General features: G+C 47.3%; 1 protein-coding gene and 1 long non-coding RNA gene across 2 annotated transcripts in view; one reads left to right on the forward strand and one right to left on the reverse strand.

Annotated features, from left to right (window-relative positions):
• LOC144178906 (homeotic protein ultrabithorax-like) overlaps positions 1 to 19,435 on the reverse strand; it is a 394,614-nt gene extending 375,179 nt beyond the window's left edge. Inside the window, exon 1 of the transcript XR_013324095.1 lies at positions 19,076 to 19,435. The gene's annotated coding sequence lies outside the window, so the exon portion shown is untranslated. The remainder of the gene's footprint in view (positions 1 to 19,075) is intronic.
• Positions 1 to 20,469, forward strand: part of LOC144178907 (uncharacterized) — a 134,248-nt gene extending 113,779 nt beyond the window's left edge. Inside the window, exon 4 of the long non-coding RNA XR_013324096.1 lies at positions 20,399 to 20,469. This is a non-coding gene — a long non-coding RNA (uncharacterized LOC144178907). The remainder of the gene's footprint in view (positions 1 to 20,398) is intronic.
• Positions 20,470 to 22,781: the final 2,312 nt, after the last annotated feature.

The raw sequence follows: 22,781 nt of genomic DNA on the forward strand, positions 1-22,781 counted from the left end.
GATCAGGGCCTCAGCCAGAACATGACGAAACAAAGTGGACGGTTCCGCTCTCGTTCCCAAAAAGTAAAGATAAAACGGAAGGACCGAGCGAAACAGAGAAGGAGAAAAAAAAGGGGCGACCACGGGGAGGCGGCGAATGGCGCTCTTGAAGAGCCTGCCGAGGTATAACGTGGCTCGACAAGCTCGCGAGGCATTCAGCGGCGGCACATGCCGTAGCGGCTGTCAGGAAACTTCTATCGGCGCGATGCCAGGCGGTGCAAATGGACGAGCCGCGGCAACTTACTGCTCGGGCCGCCGACGAGCGCGGCAGATTGGCGGCCCCTCTCCGCCCGCGCGAACGCCGCTGGCTCGGGGGAGCAAATGGTCCATCGCCAAAGACAGAAATATGGCGGGGACCCGAGAAGTTATGGCGGGCCTGTGCGCGCTCGGTGCATGCCTCCGGACGGAAGGGCCCCGCCGGCGGCAGCAGCAGCATAGGGGAGAGGCCCTCCCGGGTAGGAAAGCCCCGGATGGCCGTCCCTTCTCCGAGCGCGGGATACCATTGCGGCCTGCTGTGCTGACGGGAGGCAGAGGATGGCGGAAGAAGGCCGCGGATTATACTGCGAGTAGTGCCGTCATCCCCGACCAACGCGGGAGGCAACGAGATTCGAAAGGACTGTCCGCTGGGAGGCGCCTCTGCCGTTGACAGGATGCGGCTCGATGAGAGAGGGCGAGAGGGGAATGTGCCGGCGGTGACGTGCTTCCATATTTCAGCCTTCGCGGCCGCCTGGCCCTGTTTGTCACCCGTGTAAGTGCGCATCGCCGGAGCGAGGAGCCCTGAGTTATGCGGCTCGATGTGGCCAGCCGAGGCCGTAGATTACGGCCGCCGAAAAAGAAAGTCGCGCCATCGCGGCCGCCTAAGATGCGGGAGCCCCGCGGAGAGATGGAGCCGCCAAAGAGCGAGTCTGAGGACGTTTACAAGCACGGAATAAACTCGGGGGTCTTCCCGAGCCCGAGTAAAAGAAAAAGAAAGAATAGAAGAACAGCAGGAGAGCCTGGCGTGGCCTTATAGGATGCCGCGCCACTTATGGCACATCACTGTGAGCGAGGGCAGAGCCCGTGGTTGTAAACGACGCTGACGACGTGTCGTCACGCGTTATACGGCGCCGACGCTAATGGGAGTTGCTGGAAAGCCTCGCGCATATGAAGAGATGCTCGACAACACCATCAAGAGGGAGCCAAGAGGCGACCGAGAGTAATCACACTCACTCCAAATGCTTGTCGGCCATCTCAGATGACACGCTGTCTTCATATTGCTTTTCTTTGGTTGATTCCTGTCACCGGAGATACGACTTGGGATATCAGCCACCCCAATTCGTCACAGAAGTGAGACGGAAGCGACAAGTGTGCTAATCTCGAAATGTAAACCGACAATTAAATGTTAATACCGTTAATTCCGACACTTTAAGAGGGATTAAACAGTAATACGATCCGGCCGCTTACATTCGTTTCCAGCAGTTTCGTAATGCTCGAAGCTCAAGTTTGAAAAAAAAAAAAAAGAGAAAACAGAGAAAATATTGAGAACACAGTGAGAACAATCTGAGAAAACATTGAGTGGCATCTGAGAAAAGAGTACTTTTAAAAGAAGGAAAAGAACCCAGGTTCTTTTCCTCTTGTCAGGTGAATCTGACTGAAAAATGTAATGACAAGGACATCAAATAATATTTATAAGCTTGAATTAACATTTCGAAATTGATTTTCTGACTATGTAGGACGGCGAGTATAACATCCGTTTATGACCTGATCTCCTGAAAAACATCTGCGGAAATTCAGAGTTGTCCACTAATGCGTAGCATTCAGATGCCGTTTGTGTAGAGTGTGAGTTCTTTCAAACCGAATTTCTTAATTTTTCGAAATTCTGTTCGACAATCATTTCCATTTGCGCTATTTTAACGATTACAGGTGGAACTTCCAAAAAAATCTGCATTTTTACGGAAATGCAGGGAAGTACATGGTTGACCACTTTTCGCAACTGTTTGTATTTGTGTTATTTTTGGTTTTTGAAAAGTTTGTTCGACCAATTATCTCCATTTACGATATTACAACGATTACAGGGGAACGTCCGCTAAATCTGCATTTTTGTGAAAATGCAGGCCGTTACAGCGTTCGCCACTTGTCGCAATTTTCTTCGTTTCTTCTTACTTTTTGCTTTTCAATCTTCTGTTCGACCAGTTACCTTCATTTACGCTATTATAACGATTGGAGGCAGACCTTCCGCAAGATCTACATTTTTATGGAAATGCAGGGCGTTACACGGTTATGGTTGGGGGGTGTACTCGGAAAGGAAGGCTAGGCATTCAAAAAAAGAAAAGGAATCTTGAAATTTTAGGAAAGATATTGCTAACGCCGCTCATATATCGTTGCATGCAGGCTCTTCAGATGGCATGCACTGTGCGCACTCGTGCAAATTAGACACACACAAATATATCGCACATCTCAATAATGACCATGCGGGAATGAAGAAAATCGCTTCAAGCAAACATATTATAAGTCAAAGTCCAAGGCACCCGAACCAGGGAACGCCCACAGTAAATGACAAGATTTTCTCTCGTAGCTATGGGTAATAAAACGCCCTCCGGAGCGCATGCGCCTATTCATAAAAATAATTGGGCTCTCATGCGGGAAGCTACATTTCGGCTGTGAGGCGGGGTGTAGTGTCCCGGATCACAAAATAATCGAAAACGTCTAAGGATCATTAGCGATCACCGATATAGGGTCCAAATGGAGGGTAGCTCACCTCACAACAAGAGACGAGGGGCTGGAATACAGAAACAGAACTCGCAACCGCAAAGTAAATTCTCAACTTATGAAATATAAACATACAAAATAGTTGTATCAACAGACGAAATAACTGCATAAATAAAAAAACATCAGAGCCCTAACACTGTCTTTCCTGCAATGATATCTATATAGAGTGAAGCCAACTTTAAAGGGGCGCAATGGATAGCTGTAGAAACACGTGGGGTATTAAGGAGGCACTTAATATATGTCCTTGGGGCTTTCCTGTCTTCATACGATCCCTTAATTTCCTCTTAAATAACGACTTCCTAATAAAGCACTTGTGCATAGTAGTGAGGCGGACTATAAGGGGTTTTGGTGTATGACGCTGCATACAGATACATGGGGCATTTGTAATTACTAAATTATAGAATTATTAATTAGAATTGGTAATTAATAAAAGCCCCTAGGGCCCTCTTACTCCGGTGGAGTAACAAACTGTTTACTTGAAACCTAAAAAAAATTATGCAGCAATGCATGTGTGTGTGTGGGGTAGTGAAATCAGCCTTGAATGGCTCGGTACATGCAAAGTATCTGAAGCATTTATTCGACAATGCCTCTTCACAGTTTCTGCAATTCTTTTTCCTTAGCTACTAATTAACACTGGTGATGATATGAGCAATTACTCTGCGACGCGTGCCCACAAGACGTTAATTGAATGCATTCCGAAAAATCACACTAATTGAACTGTCGTAATAATGGAATGCAGGCAGGAAAATGTGCAAATATTTTTTACACACTTCGTCAGTGCTAAGCATGAGCAAAAATACGTTGCTGGTTAAGGTTGTAAGCGGTCAAATGAAACATTTCTAAAAGTATAACAAATTCTGTCCCAACAACAAAAAAAAAAAAAAAAAAACTGTGGTACAGGTGCGATTCTGTCGCCTTAACTACTGCACCGATCGTGCTTGTGGCTCGTATGCTCTTCTGTGTTGCTGCTGTCTCTTTTATGCCCTTTGACATGTTTTATTTAGCAAAAATTTATCGTTGCAGGAATGCTAGTCATGGCAAATCGTTGTTCTATTCAAAAGTCCATAACGTTTATGGCCCACCAACAGAGCCTTTGTACTAACTACTTTTCCGCCATAGTGGCATATTAGCTAACAAACTGCGGTGCTCCCTCAAGCTCGCTAATCAAATATCCCGACCAATTTCTGTCTAAAGCAAGAGTTACTTGCTGAGGTTGAATACAGGAACGACCCGATTATGACATTTTGAACCAAGTGAAAAGATGGCCAGGTTCAGGGCCGGATTAAGGGGGTGGCTACGGGGGCTGCAGCCCCGGGCCCCCAGCTGTCAGGGGCCCCGCTCGATCATATGAAAAAAAAATACCTTGAGTGTGCTCGCTGCTCGCATTGAAAGTTGAAGGCAGGAGCGTCAACCTCACCTTCACACCGAAGCTGACTAACTTGTGACAGGTGGGGAGGAGCGGTGGGCCCCTCACGTTATGGTTCACAACCTTCGAGTTTATTTCAATTTAATGTAGTTATTCCTACTCCTCTTCATTGTTTTCTCAAGGTTTATGAGAAGACATATTGCACCAAAAGTCGTGGGTACACAGCTTGACCGGGCCTAAGAAGCCACATAAAAAGGGCCCATCTCCCCGCGAGGGGGACTCGAGTAAATGCGTCGCATAGGGGGTGGGTGTATTGCGTTAACGTTTAGTGTTCGGGGGAGTTGGTAGTAGTGAATGCGTTGTATCAGCAGCTTCTTGACGTAGTTTGAATGAGTCAAGGATATAAGGCGCGTTCGTAGCCTTTCATTCTGTGTCGGTTTTGTGGCGCAGTGGGAAGAGCACCGTGTACCTCGCGTTCCGCCCACAGGTAGTGAATGCGTTGTATCAGCAGCTTCTTGACGTAGTTTGAATGAGTCAAGGATATAAGGCGCGTTCGTAGCCTTCCATTCTGTGTCGGCTTTGTGGCGCAGTGGGTAGATCACCATGTACATTGCGTTCCGCCCGCATGGTCGTGGGATCGAAACCAGGCGCCGGTAAGTATTATTTTTTTATTTAGTGTAGGGGGAGGGGTGCGGACCTGTTGTTGAGAGCGAGGAGGGTAGCGTGATGCGGGAGAGGAGGAGTGGGGGAGAGGGCGCACCTGGAACGGCTGTTGCGGACGCCGAGGCACGCCAACGCCGGGTGACATCGTGAGTTAAAGAAATGCTCTGCATTTAAAAAGGCCCTGAGCTCGGCTCCGGTCTTTTTCGGCACAGGTGGTTTTGGTAGTCTTTTCGGTACACGGACATCGAAGTACGCGGACGTTTCAGCGCGCGCACGTTTCGGTACAAGATAGGGTCAGGCATGCGAATATTGAAATAATGTCTGAAGAACATTGCAAATTGTTTAAGCCTGAGGGATGTTATAAGTAATTATTTACAACTTAAGCACTGCCCTACGGGCTCATACACAGTTTCTGCTAGAAATTTCAATGTATACTGCTTGACAAGGAAGTTCATTGCGATGACGACCCGTTCAATAAAGCTAGTGGATTAGTTGAATCGCATAAGCGTGATTGATATCGACTCGATATTTCTCGCTGAATGGTCAGCGTATATGTAGTTATTTAAATGTTCAAAGGTTGTGTAGGCCATTCACGCGGTCGTTCGGCTTCAGCCCGCGTCAACGAGGACCCGGACATGGGTCGTATTAATAAACGTTTACTCTCTCTCTCTCTCTCTCTCTCTCTCTCTCTCTCTCTCTCTCTCTCTCTCTCTCTCTCTCTCTCTCTCTCTCTCTATGTGTGTGTGTTTGCTGTAGCCTCTGCAGGCTCTCTGAGTAACGAGCGTTGCGGAAGCTACATGTCCGGGCGACTTTATTCGTAGCGTAATTCTCTAGGCGCCACTCCATGTGGACGTAGAGGCCGCCGGGCCAGCACGACCCTATAGCTCCCTGCGAGCTGGGGAATCTGCAGGCTCAGGCGTGGACGCCAAACAAAGCAACAACAACGTCTGTTTCCTTTCGGGATGACGAAAGCTGTGTCCACTTAAAAAAACGCATCCTGCGTGCGGCCCCTTCGATGCCATCTTGAAAGCGGACCTCTGCCGCGACTCTGGGACGCTAAGCTGTTTGTCCCCGTGGGTGCTTTTCGCTTTGTAATGAGCCGGCGGACGGCGCGGACCAAAGGGCGGCCCGCAGATCTGGTCCCGCTCGGGCGTGGTGGAAGGAGGAGAGGAACCCCCGAAGGAGCCCGGGAAAAACAGTGGACGCGGCAGACGCGTTGAGGACTCGAAAACGGGAGGTCCACCCATACTCGCCTCCATCGTAGACCCCGAATTTAGACGAGAAGCTTCAGCGTGTTTCCACTGCCAGTTACGACCACACAACGACACTACCGATCGACAACGAACTACTGACTTGGAAATGTTGCACGGCACCGATGGTAGCAGCAGCGCGGGGCTGAGCAGAGACATTCTATCCCTATTAAACTGTTGTCTGATGCCATCTCTCGTGCTCACCTCCCTCTCTCCAACCCAAAGGGGACCCGTTAATGTGTAACGGCTTGCCGACTAGCAAGACCATCACAGCTGCGCAACAGTTCATCGCCGCTGAAAGTTCGACGGCCATGCGCTAACCCACGGGCGAAACGGACCGCTCCCCAGCCCAAAAAGCGAAAATTTTCTGCTTATCGTCTTTGTGCTAATCGTAGGTTGCGTTGTGCAACACGTCTGAGACCCCCCCCCAACCTCCTTCAAATGCGGCGCGTGTTCTAACCGCCGCGTGCTTTCTCGTCTGCGCGGGTAACCTACAGGATATTGGCCAGTACGCCGTGTCGGCTAACTGTTTGGCAGATGTCTGAGAGTGACAGCTGCCTGCGCGGACTTTGAGCCCTCCCATATATGCAGGTGGAGAACTTTACAATAAAACTAAAACCTTACAGGCCTAATAAAATATGCTTCTTGTAAGAAAATACCCTTCTGTACCATGGCGTGTGCAGGCCGGCACGGCGCTTCGATTAATTGTAAATCTGTGATGGACCGGCAATCAAACCATACTAACTTTTACGCCTGATAAAAACCGTTATATAATACTAGACATCAAGCCAATAAATTAGTTTCCGGAAAGCTAAAATTATGTATAATTTATCACTGATCAGAGAGCATAACACAGGCTTCGAAAATTTTCGCTTTCATCATCATCATCATCATCAGGGCCCCAAGGACGCAGTAGCCCCGGGCCCCAAAGTTTCCTAATCCGGCACTGGCCAGGTTGCTAACATTATCGCGCACATGGCGCTTATAATCAGCGTGGTAATTAACCCCATCCATTTTTTACAAATTTATGTCTCTGCTACGGAACAACGTGTGAAACCTGGGTTTCGGACCCAGGTTTCACTTCACAAAAGCACCTCCACAACAGCACAGCATTAAAAATAGCGTCCCAAACATTAATGGCTGCAAGAAATAAAAGGTTTCAAGGCAACGAAAGGCACAGAATTCATGAGGTGAATTCGCTAAGCGTAGATGAAAGCACTGACAAGAGGAGTGCAACCTGTGCTTCAGAGGTGTGGATTACACGGGATAAAGCAACACCTTGAGCGCCGGCGAACTGAGTGTTGTGGCCTCGAGGCAGGTCCGCTTAGGCAGACTCCTATATCCTCAGACTGCACCACATGTGCCCGACCTTTCTCTAAAGAGGCATCGGGAGCGGCTGCATACACAAATCAGCTAGTTTATGCCAAGCTTCGATCGTTCGGGGCCGCGCCATTGGACCACACCAGGTCCCCCCGAAAGAGAAGGGACGGACCCCTCCTGGAAATTGAATCGGGATTGCGCAATGGGGGGCCGCTTCGCTCAGAAGAAATATGAAAAAAAAAAAAATAGTAGACGCAGTGAAAACATGTCCTCAAGGTTCCTTCACCTCATTGTGTTAGCGGTTGGGGCGCCCGCATTGTGGGGCAGGGCAAGGTGACCCCGAGATGCTAACGGTTCATAATTCGTCCCGAGATCCATGGCCAAGATTCTTTCTGTTGCCGAGCCTGCGCACAGAGAGGCGATGTGTTTTTTTTTTTTCCTCTCTTTTTCCGCTCCTGGTTTCCATAACGGTAAACATGCCGACGCTCAGGTTCGCAGGTAATCCCGAAGGTGACCCCAAAACTGTTGCGTTGCCACCGCAGAGGTCGTGTCTGTCACGGTGCCTATCCCCCGGCAGCCCAAATGGGATTAATAATTCGTCCTCGGACAAAGGGAGCCGCTGTACCTTCGCTCGAGGTAGTTCTGAGAAGCCCCGCGGGGAAAAGAGGAATAAAGAACGCACGTGGAGACTACAAGACAGATGTGCCTAAGTCACCATGGTTGTCACTCTCCTTGGTAAAAAAAGTGCGGCAGGAACTGTGCGTCTCAGGGAGAATTGAAAGTGGAGCTGGGTTCGGTTGCTTTTATTATAGCTGAAAGAATACCGCACTAACACAAGATGTGCCGACAGATTTAGATCACTATATGTCTTTTGGCTTCATAGTGTAAAAACACAATCCCTCCTAATAGAATAACCACCTTTGTTACTCGGTTCCGTGGCCATGCCAAAGGATAAGCCTCTGTGTAGTACAGGCGCAGGTACCCGGTCTTTTGACGCTTGTACTCTAAGAAACGACCTCCTGGGTGCCAGTCCGCGGACAAAAATTCAACTGCGGCAGCTTTTTTTTTATCTCTCGTGGGGCACCAGGTGCAGCGAGGTGCGAGTGCACGTGTTCGATATTGCTTTCGGCGGAGCTATAGGCTTACCCTTTTGGACATGTTGGACATGTTAAACTTGCTGAGGGAATTGTGTCTCTTCAGTCGCTTAGCTTGGTATGTTGCAATACGGGAAAGTTACAAACTCTATATTCAGCGAATAACTTTCAAGAATAAAGAAGACGTTTTAGCCCCTTCCAAAACTTTGCGGTACAATGGTTCATTCTGACAAATGCCGCATATGCCCACGAATTATTTAACAAGTTATGAATTGACTGGGTTCTCAGCAATCGGTACCCTAATAACTTGTGAGATGTCACAATTGCCACCTCAATATCATGCCTAACATCGAAAAATTGGCGACATTGACGAGAGTCTTTTTAAATATTGCTGTAAATAATAAAAAAACCCTTGTCAGCTTCGGGAAGTTCAAGAAATTGGGTCCGACTTGGTTCCGGCACTAAGTATTTGTACCTTCAGTGTTAGGAGGAGATAATTGGCCTTCCATGAATTTAGCGCGAAAAGACCTTGCTGGGAAACATGAAATATAGATCTTCGGACGTTTATCTAAACGTTTGATCACCAGGAATGATGTCATGCATTTCACGGATCACTTTTCCTTTAAAAAGCTATGGCATAACCAGGTTCCAGTGTCTGTTGAGTGGTTCCTCAAGCTAACTGGCAAAGAGGGCTACTGTGGCGTATATTTTCAATTAAAAAATACCCTGTGAAAAGGCATATAGCATTGCTTCAAAAATTGGCGCGTCGTCATCGCGGGGGACACAAAATTGAAGCTTGACTCCTTCGCCGAAACTGCTGCACCTACTGGGGCGACCCGGCCGAACATGAACAGTCAGAAATTCTGACTGCCATGGACGGATGTAAATATACTACGCTTGTCATACACTTCACCTGCTTGTTTCATCCCGTAGTCCCGTACCCATAAATATCGACGAATGAAGTTAACATTACTTGCTGCATCTACACATGTCCGGTCTATTACACCACTGCAGTACCGCAAAACTCAGCATTGTAGGTACGCTTGTCAGAGGAGCGGGACTTCTAGCTTGGCCAGCCCCGGGGTTTTTTAAAGCGAAGCTTTAATGTTTTCACTGACAGCGTCTGTACGTGAAAACGCCGAAGTGAAAGAAAAAAAAAGTCACACCATCTTCCCGTGGGGAACCCTGATGAGGATGCGAAGCATCACGGGGGTTCCGTGTGGTTCCATTGTGTTGCCGTTATTTTGAGTGATGTGGTGTTTAGTGGCGCCAGAGGGAATTCCGCGTCCGGGTCCACACCGGTGGAAAAGGCACGCAAGTACTGTTGTGTTACGGTGAGTAGGCGGTGGTTCTCGAGGCGCCGAAATTCGTCCATCATGCTTTTGTCGATGTTGTCGTCTCTGTGGTAGAATCGGTAGTCTCCGTCAGCGTTGGTGAGGTAAAGGTTGTTGACGTTGGTGCACCGGCTGAGAGCAACGTACACGCCCTCCTCTTCGTAGCTTTGTCTTATTCTCCTTCTTCTTCTTCAGCGGTTCCCCTACGGGAAGATGACGACGGTGGTTGAACGCGAAACTATCTCGTGGTGGATTGTTTGGTTGGCCAGTCCCTAGGGGCATCCTGCCGCAATCATCATAGAGGCGCTGCGGACGGGGCACGGACGCCCCCCGAGCAAGAGATGCTTCGCATCTAAAACGCTTCCGGTGGCCGGAATCAAACCTGGGTCCCTCGCGTTGCGAAGCCGGCGTATACAACCGATTTCTACATTTCGACATGGCGAAAGCAGTTTGGAAAACTCAGACGACAACAAAAGAATCAGTCACGAGAAAGCTTCGCGTTCAACAATCGCCGTCGATACGTGGATGGGTGCATGATTTCTTAAGCAGCCTAAATAACGTGCTACTTTTCTTTCCGTTGAGACTGCTCCATTTTCACCAAATGAAACGAACAATGGTTCGAAGGAAAATTCGTTTTAGATGCAAACGCATCTCATTCACTCGCCTTGTCCCTGCATCCATCCGGCGTTGTCGGCGTCCACCCCTCCCCCATTCTCCTCGCCGCGCCAGCTGCGCTCTCCGCCGCTCACCCCCTCTCCTCTCCGATAGCGAACACTCTCTCGCGAGGGGCATTGGATTGGATTCGATTGGCTTGGCTTGGCTTGGCTTGGCTTGGCTTGGCTTGGCTTGGCTTGGATTTGGATTTGGATTTGGATTTGGATTTGGATTTGGATTGGATTGGATTAAAGTTGATTGTGTTGGATTGTGTCGCGTCATAGCCGCGGCAGACGCACTGGCGCCGGCGCGTCCCCTCACCGTTATGCGCGCTATAAAACGCGGTGCTTGCGCCACTCCGCTCCATCGTTCCAGCGCCGTTCCTCCGCGGTCCAACGCTTCAACGTGAACCCCCTATGCGTCGCATCTACACAGGGGTTCCCGCGAGGGGAGGTGGGAGTTTTTGACACTGAAATGTTAGAAAATGCCCAAAATTTTCTAAAATAAAACTAAGCACAGGGACGCCTATTAAGATGACAGAATGCGAGCAATTCCTTCTGCTTTAAATGCGGTGTGTAACTTTCGTAGTCTTATTTCTATTCGGGCATGTTTTTTCGCCTTTATCGAAATCTTCATATTTACGATGGAATTGAAAATTGCTAAATACTTCAATACTTGGACGAGGAGCTCAAAAATTGTTCTCATTTTCTGCGTGACCAATTCTGTTCGTGCTGTCGTCTGACAGCAAAGAGAAATAAGTAACCTTGCAGTGTACGGGCTCAATGTCGAACGCACGCGTGCATGCACAGCCAGGGTATTAGCTGTATTTAATACCTAGCGCCTCTTAGGGCTGCTAGCACGATGACTGTGTGATTTTTTGAAATCCTATTTGTTGGTAAATTACAGCTGGGATTTTTTTATTGCTGGAGACTTCGTTGCTAACAACAGGCAGCAAAAAAGTGGAAAGTGTTGTTATTAAAAAATTCCTGTTGGAAACGCTAAGCCTCTGTTTACTGTCGGAAAGCTGGATGAGTCCGATACTCGGAAAATAACAAAGTTCTGACAACTTTATCCCTGGAAATTAGGATTGCTTCTCTCTGCGACGTTACAGCGTAGAATAGACTAAATTTTTTTTTCTGTGTCCACCACCCACTCTCCTTTCCCCCTCTCCTTTCCCTTAAAAATAAATGTTATTCCTCCTCCTCTTCAGTGTAGCCAATTGTTAGATTGTCTGGTTAGAACTAGCCATGGTTAAGCGAACTTTCTTCGCTAAACATATAAAATTTTGTGAACCAGTCCGGTCCGGATAGCTTTTCGTTGCTTTATAGTGCAGCTTCATAGGAGGCCGCGTACTTTAACTGAACTGTAAACTATATTCACGCGCATGTGCAGACTATGGAAATGAAGATCTAAAGGTTCATTTCTTAAAGGAGTACTGACACGAAATTTCAAAGCTGAGATAACTATGTAAAACGCTTCCTTTTTATCAGGAGATATCTCCCAGCAAGTTTCAACAGCAATCGTTCAGCGAAACATATTTAAAATTCATTTTAATCTTCGCCCGCACGAGAAAGCCCAGAGCGGGCCGACGTGACATCATCTGCTACGTGCCACAAACTGCCGACGTCGGGGCTCCCGTGACGAAGCCGACGCGCTGGCTGTGGTTGGCGCGCGCTGCTCGGGCGTGTGTACACGTCATGGTTTTGGGACTGACGTCATGCTGCCCGGGCCTGTGGGGACGGCGAAGACCTCGGCCGGTCTGGGCGCGCGCGTGCGCTCGCTCGCGCGCGCTTCCAGAGAGGCAGCGATACGGCAAGAATGGTGACGCCATGTCATACATGCTGTCATGGCGGCCGCTCGGCGTTTTTTTGTCGAAACCGAAACTGGCACGAATAAACGACGCCGTAAATGAATGTTTACGCTGCGCTCGACCGTCTAATCTGTCATTCTATGATTAGTGGGCTGGTAGGCGCGCATAGCAGCGAAAAAAACGTAACATAAAAATTTCGTGTCAGTACTCCTTTAAGGTAACGAAATTTGTTCCTCAGGCTGTCCTGCCGTACTTGGCTCTTGAATGGTTACGCCCTGGCTCTTAATGGTCACGAAAGCGGTCTCTGCGTCGCCGTAAAGAAAGAGATATTATGCGATTAGGCCTAAACACTACGCAAGGCCATGCTGGCTGCAACTTTCCTGTAATATAAGAGCACCGCCGAGAATGTCCAGCGCCGCATGCAGATTTCGGCAAGAGTCACGCGAGGCTACAATATTTGACGTCGAGCCAAATTTGCAAAAAGCCGGAACAATCGCAAGTATAGAGTTGAGAGTAAAGAAGGAAGCGTATGCCAACCAATTGGAAGCGACCAGCAGGAACCGACGCAAGCGCGTTTGATGGAACACGAGGAGCCGCCACGTGCTCTCCCTCCTTTAATGGATCCGGCACGCAGCGAAGTGGAATTTATATCCAGGATGCAAACCGTAAACCACATTTCCAGCTACCAATATATGCGGCACCTCTTCCTCCGCTATACCGCCATCGCACCAGGCCAAAAAGAAGAATGGAGCCTGATGACTGGACTTTAAATATCCACCGCATTCAACGCAGCTCGATTTCCATCTTGCTCTTTTGTTGCGGTTTTCTCTGCAAAAAATGCATTTTCGTTTAGGTTTTGCCACGAAAACTGGAGGGAGGAGGGGGGAGGCGAGGGGAGGGGGGGGGGCATTGTGCGCAGACTTCATACTCAATTGTCACGCGTGAGAATTCTGCAGTGGCGGAGCATCAAGGCGCAAACAGTTTGTGTTGACACCAACGGTCCCCCATATTTCATACGCTTCCCCCTGTAGAGCATTCGGCACGTAAAGAGCTCGTATAATGCCAAGAGGAAGAAGAGTGCACACGCATAGAAAAGGAGAGATGCAAAGAGGGAACGCGTGTGACAGAAAGAGAGAGAGATGGGGAAGAGGTTATTACACACAGGCTACGTTCGCAACCAGCCGCGATGTGCCCAAATGCGCCTCCTGCACAATGGAGAGCGTGAGTTATTTGACCGCACTATAAGTTGCTCTTGAAACCGCATCGTGACAAATTCAGGCACTTCCCGCGTTCTTCTGTTTTGTTTCGTATACGTGCCGCACTGTACGTAAGCGGGCGAGTTGTTGGGCAGACTTCCGGCCCGGTTTTGAGGATGACGACCAGAGAAAGGCTCGTAAAAATAAACGACCGTTTCTTCTGGTTTTACTTTTATGGCACTTACTCTCGTTCCAGGCCAAATTGATACATAAAAAAACGTGTGTGCGCAATATGGCCTATTCTCGCGGCAAATCGATGCGTGCGAGGCAGAGACGGGGCATATACCTTTCATACATCTCATTCATAACGTTCACGAATTGAAGGTGTACCTCCACCGTGAGCAGCCGCATACTCATCAACGCACCATTGTGCAGCTATACATTGTCTGTTGAACTATATACGTCTTCAATAGTCAGTCAAAAGAAGCGTTGTCTGCAGAAAATGCAGCGTTTCTCCAACGTGAAAGACGATCGGTTTTCACATCGAGTCTTGACTGTTTCACAAAGGAACGAAAGAGCTACACACAGAAGCTCTTGCGTTGGCTTCTTCTGACGTTTCTTCTAAAGGTGCGGGAGGCGCTTGTTGCTCTAACGCGCACACGCTTGCCGCAAACCTTCTGTTTCAGATACAATAGCATATATACGTCATCAATCTCTTCGTTGACGTAATCTGGCTACCAGCAAGCATGCCTTGCGCAATGGAGCGTACGAGTTCTCCCTGTTTTAAGGGTAAATAAACTGCGCTTCAAAGCCAAGACGAGTACAAAGGGGACAGGACGGGCTCAGTCCGTCCTCTTTTGTACTAGTCTTGACTTTGACGCGCAGTTTTTCTATTCAACCAACTAACCCAACAACATGTACTCAGTTTTCTCTAGCAGCTACACTTTCTAAGCAGAGCTTAGAAGTAGAGGTACTGACTGGAACTACATACTTCCGCTTAAGGTGTCTACAGAGATAGCACTTTTAACCTGGTTATTGTTATCATTATGAAGAGATGTTTCCTAACGAGCACCGATGTTACAAAAAAAAATCGAAAATGAACCTTGCGAGCGTCAACTTCAGTTTTCGCGTAATTTATCCTTAATATTCGTGCCTAGCTAACTCGTATAAAGCCCGTTCTACATTTTGCGAATTTCGCCTGCGAATTCGCAGCTGCGGCGCCGCTCGTGCGACAAAACGGCCTGTTCTCGTTGCTGTGGCGAATTGCCAAATGTTTGGAACAGTGGAACGTCTCATGTGAACAGCGCTTTGCATTTGGAAACTTGTAGCAGCAGTTAAAAATGGAAAAATAGATCGTTTTGCCGCACGAGTGGAACCGCAGCTGCGCCTTTGCAGGTGAAATTCGCACCCTGTAGAGTTGGCTTAAGTGCATCAAAATTCAGCTAAAGTGAAATGGTTTTTTTATGTAAATGGACGATTTTCTTCGTCTTGCGGACCATCGAAAGTTACGTGTCTTCTAAAGTTCACCGCTGTGGCTGTCCCTCCAGCTCTTCGTCTGCACCACACATTCCCTGTGCTTGCTGCAGCCTCGCCCTACCGGCTGGCGTGGCGCGGTACAGTTGGGCTCGGTGATATTGGATGTGAATTCTATCCTCCCCGCTACCCAGACACTGTCAACGCAAGATACGTAGCCGACAAAGTGAAAAGAGACAAAGTGACACGGCACCGACAGCGGAGCGCAGGAAAGGCAAAATGGCCGGTGTAAGAAGGGAACCCTGCACGCCCTTGCCTTCCTTGCAAGTGGTTAGAAAGCAAAGGAAAGATAAAACAGCGGAAAAAGAGGGGGAGAACTGCTGGGAAGCGAGCCGAGCCGACGGGAGAAGCGGTGGGGGCTTGATCGACTCGCAAGCGGAACCCATGGAAACGCCGGGATGCTATTGGCTGCCGCGTCGTAAAGCGAGGCAGCCGCGACATCGAAAAGAGGGAAGACGGGAACGAAGCGCTCCCGGCGTTGGGAAAGGGGGAGAAACGGGAAAGGGGGAGCCGCACGAGGTGGAGGAACGAGGTGGGGAAGAAGAAGTCGGCCGGAAATCGGGATGGAAGGGAGCTAGCGACACTGACGCCGGCAAATGGAAAACAGGCAGGGCGAAGCTAAAAGTATAAGATACGGGCAGGCTGGCGTGTCGCCCGCACACCCAGTCTCCCTACCCCTTCTCTTGCAGCGAGACGAGTTTCCAGCAATTCTCCACTCGCTAGCAAAATGTGATTACTCGACGCTCGGGGCGGCTGTAGGTTTCAGGTTTTATTTTTTATATGTTCAGCTTTTTTTTTTTTGTCTTTTCAACTTGGCTTGCATTATACTTCTACATCTCTGGTCATCACGTCTTGTGCAGTTCATTTTTTAGAGCTGTTGTGGGCAGATAACTTCGTGGTGAGTATGACAGGTGGACATAACAGTAGGTTTTGCACATGTAAAACTGGATATCAAACGTTATGCCAGAAACACTGCCTCTATTAGGTTAGCTTGAACCTTACGTGGGATACAGTAAGTGCTACAGTGTACTTGCTTCGGGCTCAGAAAACGCGAATAAAGCAAAGGTACAGCCATGGTGATGTGGATGACTCGATCAATTTGCTTGTTGGTGGCGTTTCCAAGCAATTAGCATTACGTCTCCGCACAAATAATCTATCGGCATAATTACCGTTATTCAGATGCAACGCACAAATGCTCCGAGGCCATCACACCACTATGTGAAATCCTTTATCAATATCCCGGAATAGAATGATCCAGCCTCCATAGAGATTCGTCGCTGTCCACTTTGTAAACCCGATAGAAAAGTGCACTTGAGTACTGAAGATAACACAGGACCTCGATTATACAAATAAATGGTTATTTGGAGGATAGAAAACTGAACTTCTGTTTAAGAAACTTTGGTTAGAAACTTCGGGTTAGACTCGTTCATCTCGTTTCAGCTTGACATTGACACGGTCTGACGGAAACCACACAAGGCACAAGCGTTCGTAAGGAACGCATTTTCATCGCCGTCTTTACCTGCGCTGATCAGCCTGCGCGAATGGGTACTTTTTGGGCGTTGACGCATCTTGCCGTTAACACTCGCCGAAGTCGGTCCAAATAAGCCGTTTACGCAACCGTCATGAATGCTGGGGACTTCAAATTTAGATCAAAGTAGCACTGCGTATGGTGCTGATTTCAGGCAGCCTTTGCTTTGTTGTAGTACCAATATTTCAGTCAAGTTACAGGAAAGAATTCCGCGCGTATTACTGCAGGCGACTTCGGCATTTCCTCATATGCATTTCCCCCTCCCTGACAGTACCGGGATTTGAGGGTGAAAGTTGTAGAACTCGTCACTTCAATTGCCGCGTTGGTTCAGTGGCTGCGGTGACGATTATTTGAGCACAAGAGCATGAGTTGATCCTTAATTGGGCGGATGTTGTTCTTATGGTCTCACAAAACAGAAACATCCGTGTGCAGGACATTTAGTCGCATGGTGCCCTCTTGTGGTTTGCTTCATTCCGTAGCCCGAACGCTATACAGCATAGCGCATGTCGAGCCCCTTTTTGTAAAGCCTCAACTCGAACGATTTCTAATGGCGTTACATTGAAGTGAATTTGAACGCAGGCAGATAACTAAGCTGATAACTACGGCGTGTAAACTATGTTCGGGTTTACTTTCCATTTTTTAATGGCAGTTTACATGTATTCGTTCCAAGGAAAAGTACGTTCAAACGTGCAGACTATATGTTTGCCTTGTTCCACTGTCCACGTCATGGGGATGGCGTCCGCTCTCACGTGGGACACGCGTGCTGCAACTCCACCGGGCGACATTTAACACCGTGAGCAGGTACTGCCAATGTTATCAGCGAACGCAAAGCTAGGGTTAACGTAGAAGAAGCCGAACACTAACTTCTAACTTTAAAACAGCTTTAATGCGCCATGAAAGTGGCCCCGCTACTCAACCAGGTCGTGAATATAGGTATAAGTACGCTACCACACCGTGCCCCACGGGGGGTATTATTTTGCTACTGAGTCCTGCCTTTTAATACAAGTAGGGCGCTCTACGGAACATCTTCACCGCGAGAGTGGCTTTGGCATTGTCATTAGCATATTAACTCTTCTGAGTGCAGCAAATAAAACAATAAGACGGTGTACCCAGGATTCAGAATTTTTGTTGGGACCAAAAAAAAAAGAAATAAACTGCGCAATATGGCTACGCATTGCTTCACTCATCTGACGCGAAGCGTAGTCGTACGAAGCGGTACCTCAACCCGTTCCTGTTTACGGAAAATGCCTCATCTCCCCTTTGTTGATTAATATCATGAGGGGCCTAGGGTTTCCGGCATTAAAACAACCGTGAAATTTTGAGCACAATGCCAGAAAAATGTTGACAGTCACTACAACTGCATGTCCTCATACGTCCATAGGGGCTAGTGTCCTGACATTTTCGCAGTGACATATATGAACGAGTGCAAGAACATCACATAAACGCGCCAGGAAACAACATTCTGTCGAGACGGTCATGCGCGGGCCTGTCGGTTCAGAATGCAAGTTGACATGCATCCTTTAAAAATAAAATACCGACAAACAGCGTGGCGTGCGCAGGATTCATTTCTAGGGGGAACAGGCAAAAAGTACATCAACGGGAAGCAAAGAGTTAAATCGAAATTCCAAAACTGCACCTATAGACGCAGCGGACACTCTCTAGCAATTTTCCAACTGCTTTATGTAGCTTTTTTTCATAAGGATAGAAAATAGGCCGATCATTGTGGCGTGAGCAGATGTCGCAGCCGTGCGAGTTAAATTGGTACACCACTTGCGACAGAATAACATTTATCCGTAGATGTTCTTCAATGATATGGGCAGAGTCAGTGGCCTCATCTGTTCCCCTAACCCTTCAACTCAAAAATTTTGCGCCTTTCTCCCGTTCCTGCGTCACTAAATACCAGCGGAAATTACTTCCTACAAGAACAAAGTAAATAAATTAAAAATAAACCACCAGCGGGACAACGCAAGTACGATAGCTATATTGTGAAATTTGGATATCGTGCCCTGCTTTTCAGTACACCTCATTACTTCCATGTCTAATGACTCCAGATTCGACGGATTTATATTGCAATTTTATGATAAGTTAGCGTTGTAGATGAAGCCTTGCTTTAAGTTCATGTACCGCGTGGGGTTGTTTTTAGTGGGGCTCGTGAAAAGGCGAACAGACTACCGGTATTAAAATTTATCTACAGCAACTTTTTTTGACGATTTACTTGGCAAACTTTCTGATTATTCACACAAGGTTACCTCGCTAAACTGTGTGGGGCAAAAGCTTGCTGTTTGCTAAATATACGATTTTTTTAGGCAGTTTTTCTGTTTTCCTGAAAGGAAATCTTAAGCCCAATATCCGAAATTCCGAATATCCGAATGTGTGATAGAATGCGGCGCTATTATCGTCATGGCTGGTCCGCTTACAAAAACAGAAATGAGCTTAGCTTCTCCTGCTCTTGTGCCAAAGGAAGGGGCAGCCGCGAGACCTAACGTGATGTAATAAGACAACCCATTTATATCTGCATTAACAAGACCACAAGGGCTTACCTTTTTAGCGTAAGCTCTTTCCGCCCAGCTTGTCAAAGAACTTCGTTAGACGCACTCGAAAAAACAGTAACCAAAGCAGTTCAAACGGAATCACGCTGCACAGGCCAAACGTTTCCTTCAGTGTCGCTCCACGCACAGGGACACAAACGCGACCCTTACAAAACTTTACCGGCGTTTTTACGAGTCGTCGTGGGAGCATCCGTTTGAGGTCACTCCCGCGACGGGTAGTAATGGTTGCAAAGCGGCGCCGTCCGTTCTCTTCCGCAGTCGAAAAGTAGCCGAACGGGGTGATCAATCGATGGCCGCCCCGCGGCGTTATGTTTACACGGTGATGCCACTAATGATCCTTTCCCACCGTCAATGCGCACCCGGAAGCGTGCGTGAACGCATTTATTGATGAAGCTTCGCGAGGCATGTCGTGCGCAGATGAAGATAACGTCGATAGGCAGCCTCAACCCGTAAAGCTTTCGTGGGCTGCTTTCAAGCCCACTTAGTGTACTCATGCATGAGTCGCCGGTATATGTAAACGCAGTTGGAAAGGACAAATGATGCTGTCCGGTTCAATCAATTATTGCTTGTTCTGACCCTTTCTTTTTTGATGTCCCCGATTTCTTGCACTTTTTTGTTTGTATGTACGGCGCTTATTTTTAAGTACCATTTCTGACATTTCGAACAAGCGTTTGTTCTCCTTTACACTTGTCCGTGACTCGTGCCGCAGTGCCGCCTGTATTTGTCCCCTCTTTGTTTTGTCCTGCAGTTTTGTCCACCCTACTGCAACCATTCCTCTCCCCTTCAGGGTGTTCAGGGTGTTCAGGGTGTGGTGTTCATGGTGTTCAGGTGTTCAGGGTGTGGGAGTAGAAAACAAAATAAAGCTTTTCGAACTGGCCTTACCATCATTGTTCGCCGCAGTACACACATTTATATATTGGAACTGAATTCTTGCAGTCTGTGCAGAAAATGGGTTTCCCACGACACTTTTGAATTCGAATTGAAACCGGAGATTGATTTATTTGGCCGAGACCGTAGGTCTGAAGACCAAGGTTAGTGGCAAGCTGTTCTGGTGGCATGCCAAGAACGGGAGAGCCTTACTGAGCCTGCGGGAGTTGCAAGCAGTTAATATCCGGCTAATGGTGCGCGGTATGACGTAGAAACAGTGAGAAATTTTATTCTTAACAATCACTGGTCACTGTCCTTATGTTGATTATGCCGCGTTTTAAATAAAGATTATGCTACAAATTTTGGCAAAATAAGATGTGTTTTTATGTTTATTGAAATTCTCCTAAATACACATCCTCTTCTCCTGTTTTTTATTTTTTCTTTCAGTGCTGCAGCCCTTTGCCAGGTGGGTCAGCTCCAGACTCAACGGCGTCTGAAGTGTGAACGACTAGAATCGGTAAAGTTGATTACAGGGGCTAATTGTTCCTTATATTGCTTCTTTTGTTTCATGTGTGCAACAGTGCAGTATACATACATAACCGGCGTTCATTCCGATTTATTTAAGACATGATTTAGCATAAATATAAAAAATATAGTCTCGACCCTTTTTCAGTCGCTTAGAACGTAATAAGATGACCAGAAAACCTGTCTCTACGAACGATAAAAGTTATGTCCGGCAAATTTATGTGGAAAATAGTTTGCTGGACTGAGGAATTATTTCAATTCTATGCAGACGTAGTGTCTCTTCTATACGCTTAATGTTAGCCATAACCCAGTGTCCTAAGGCCGGAACAGGGAGTGTCACGGCACTAATTCATGGTGTACCCGAAGCCATGCAGGCAATACTTCAATATAGGCCGCTTACTTTTTTTGTGCACCGTCGGCAAGTTGATGTCAGTAATATACTCGTAGCCACGGCATGAGGGACTTTTGTATTGGAAACTGTCCTTGCAGACATCACTACCCTAAGTTATTTCGAATTAACGGTAAACTGGCCAGTAACGATGAAGTTTAAGCATAGCGCATAAAAAAGGGAGAAGGGGGAGGGAACGTAAACAGCAATACCCGCAGGACATTTCTATAGTAATGAAACATGTCGGACTTCAAAAACTAGAACAGCTCTGTTGTATATATTGCGCACAAAACTATTGAATATAACGTCAAACATTATTGATTTTATGTCGCGCTCGGCGTTAATACAACCTTTACAATTTCGGTCCCTCCTTCCTGTCACCTGCTTCAATTTTGGCATTTTACATTTTTCATGTATAGTAATGATGAAGTTGCGTTATTTTATAACAAGAGCATAGTCGTTGTGCAGCACCAATACGCAAAAACTCAGGAATGGAATACAGTACACAACACTGTTTTTACGCGTGCGTGTATGTGTGCGTGCGTGCGTGTGTTGTTTAATGAATTTACAGTCAAACTATACCAACTGACCCAAATGTCCGCTTTCTTTTTTATTCTAACGGTATTTACCAACTCATTTACGAATAACTCTACGCTTTTTTTTTCTTTCCAACTTAAGTGTCCATCGTTTGCAAGTACTCTATTTAGACCTAAACGATAATGTTTGCCGCACACGGGCAAACTTAATACTAATAAATCAAAAACCATTGCGTGTCCCTTCTTAATTCTTGATCTGAAACTGCGTCGTTAATATCTACAAGACGATAAGAAAACGTTAGATAGCTGTAAAGCCCTCAAAAAAGACCCATTTTCTCGCGTGCCGAAGGAGCGCATAAAACTTGCCAGCCAAACTCGTTTCCCCCATGCCGTGCGAAGTAAGCGTAAAGCCCCCTATAACGCACGTGGCTCAATGATTGCAGTTTTATTCGGCTCTACATAATCTTTCTCGCCGACCACTCGCTATCCGAAAAAGCCCTTTAAGGGCTGCCCTCGCATGGACGGCGTGCGTGTCGCAAGAAGTATTCTAACTACCCGTCTCTCGGGTATCTTTATTTCAGAAAGAGGACTTCCGTCAGCCCACATCCCAAGACAAGGTATACCGCACAGCGCGAGTCGTCTTCCAGGTTTTGAGAACCTGTCGGGCAGAAGTGCCTACGGATGCCGGCGTTCGACGCTGCCCCGAGTCACGTATTGACTACAGGTTACTTAACAGCAAGGTTTAGCCGACGCAAGTGCACCCGGCCTAGAGTACGTAAGAAGAGAAGAAAAAATTCCAATGAGGACATGGTTATACAGCAGACTTAGTATTTTTTTCGGTGTTATAATTGTCTAACGTCCTGGCCTTGGGCTGAAAAGACAAAAAAAAAAAAAAGACGGGTACAAAATGAACGAGGAGTATTGACGTTCTTCCTGCGTACAATTCAAATTTGCCTCCAGAAAACCGCTGTTAAAAACAACCTGTGCGTGCAGAGGAGCCAGCAGAACACAGTAAAACCATGCTTTATTGCGCGTTTTTCTACGCCGTTCGTCATGTGAGGCAACTTGTTTCGGCTGTACATGAAGCAGGATCATTAGTGAAGCAAGTGGAGTGTTTCACGTAAATGTCTGTTCGAAAACGGGAAGTGCTGTGTCCTATCAGCTTCTCTGTTAGACATGAGTCGTTAAAATGTTAAGTTATAACGTCAGCCTTCCCTCGACCCGTTTAGCCAAGTTTTAGCTGGTGCGACAAAAGCTGACAAACAGCTTCGCCAAGCTGACAAAATGTTTATCCAAGGTGACACGAGGTACGACAGACCTTTTATTTTGGCTAATGGAGGTTTCTAGCGATTATGAGCTACTGAAAAATGCAAGTGCCTTC

Source organism: Haemaphysalis longicornis, unplaced genomic scaffold (assembly GCF_048455015.1).
Source record: "Haemaphysalis longicornis isolate Haplotype H1 unplaced genomic scaffold, Haemaphysalis longicornis Haplotype H1 scaffold_4, whole genome shotgun sequence".
Taxonomy (NCBI): Eukaryota; Metazoa; Arthropoda; class Arachnida; order Ixodida; family Ixodidae; genus Haemaphysalis; species Haemaphysalis longicornis.